We start from the raw sequence: 1,730 nt of genomic DNA, 5'->3' as shown, positions 1-1,730 counted from the left end.
GTATCATATCTAGGGAAAACACACACCGCTGCCATGACCGCTACCCGCGTACACCAACTTGTTGGGGGACCTCCGCCAGCAGCCACCACCACACAAGACGCGACAGAGTTCGCTGGCGCAGCCTGTGCCGCCTGCCACCACTACAAGAAAAACACTCAATCATGACCCTCAATTTTGGCCAAAGAATCGTCGTCGTTATCCATTTATGACCTTTTTATGACCATATTTGGATGGTCAACAGTTGGCTGTCAAGAACGAACAAACATGACCTTTTGAATGTTTTGGTCAAAGATTCTATGACAAAAAAACATTTGGTCAGTACATCTTTGACTAATTGTTTTCGTCACTAGAGGTCTACTTGAACCATGTAGGATCTGACATGGCTTCAGCCATGTGGCTAAGGTGATGATGTGGCAGCCTTGATGGCATTACTGATGACTGAAAAATAAGGTAACAATTTTCACCAGGCCAGTCCAATAAGGTTTCTAAATGAGCAAAGCCCAACAATACAGCCCATTCATTTTAGCCCGTTTCATTTTTGGGCCACATCCAGAGACCGATCCTATCAATTTTAGCCCATTAATTTTGTTAATTTGGCCGAGTCGTTATTTTGCACATTTTTGTTACACTAGGCATTGTAGATTTACCTCAAAAAAAGGCATCGTGGATAATTCTAGCCAGAAACTATTACTATCAGTAAATTGTTATATTCGTTTCAGCAATAGGCATCATAGTGGATACTTCAGGTACATGAATCACATACATAGTTCAACGTTGAACTCCTCTAAAGAGGTACAATACTTATAATGATTTTACACAAAGCAAGAACCACTATGCTTCATGACAACACTACACATAACAACAAATCAGGAAACCATAGCTTCTCATGTTCACTGTCATCCACTTCTGAGTAGCTAGTTCTTCTGGATAGTAGATTATACTGGCATTAAGAAAGATCACACATGAGAAGAACATGCAGACCACATAGCAATTGAATTGAAACATCTTTGTTGTAAGACGCATATACTGTAATAAGAGGAAACAACTACAATTATGATAAGACAACCAAAGTGTCATGATAGTACAGTACAAAGGTATTTTTTCACAAGAAAGTACAGTACCGAGGTATTTTTTCATAAGACAACCACCCACTATAGGACAAATGTTGGACGAAATGTTCTCATTGTAGCTTAACAACGACTATCATGATAGTACAATAGAGGTTAAAAAGCAAGTATTATTTCCAGATAAAGAATACAAATGCCACCCTGAAATAAAATTTAAAATTCCAATGTGTAGCTACACTTTTCTAGGAGCACATCATGTATTGACCAAGTTATTAAAGTAAATGAGTATTCAATATAGATTCAACTTTAGGTAACTCATTAGCAGTTGGGGAATTAGAAAAAAGAAATACATTTGCATGATGCACCAGAGGTAAGGGAAAGCGTTACGATACATGTGAATGGCTCAGGTCTCAGGACAAGACACCCTCCGTGTTCCATATTGTTTGGACCAAACATGTCAACGAGTTAATGTGCATGTTCCATTTGCACAAAATTGTATTGCAAGATTAGCAATCTGTAACATCAAAGGGTAGGTAAAAGTCTTGCCGACAAAAATGTATGTTAGCTTGTTTCCTAGTCTCCAAAAAAACAACCACATACTTAACAGAACATTATAATTAACAACCCTTGAAAATGTAAATCATAAACCATACAATGATATAC

Source organism: Triticum urartu, chromosome 3, assembly GCF_003073215.2.
Source record: "Triticum urartu cultivar G1812 chromosome 3, Tu2.1, whole genome shotgun sequence".
NCBI classification, from domain to species: Eukaryota; Viridiplantae; Streptophyta; class Magnoliopsida; order Poales; family Poaceae; genus Triticum; species Triticum urartu.
The sequence above is the reverse complement of the archived record's forward strand: the minus strand, read 5'-3'. Positions refer to the sequence as shown.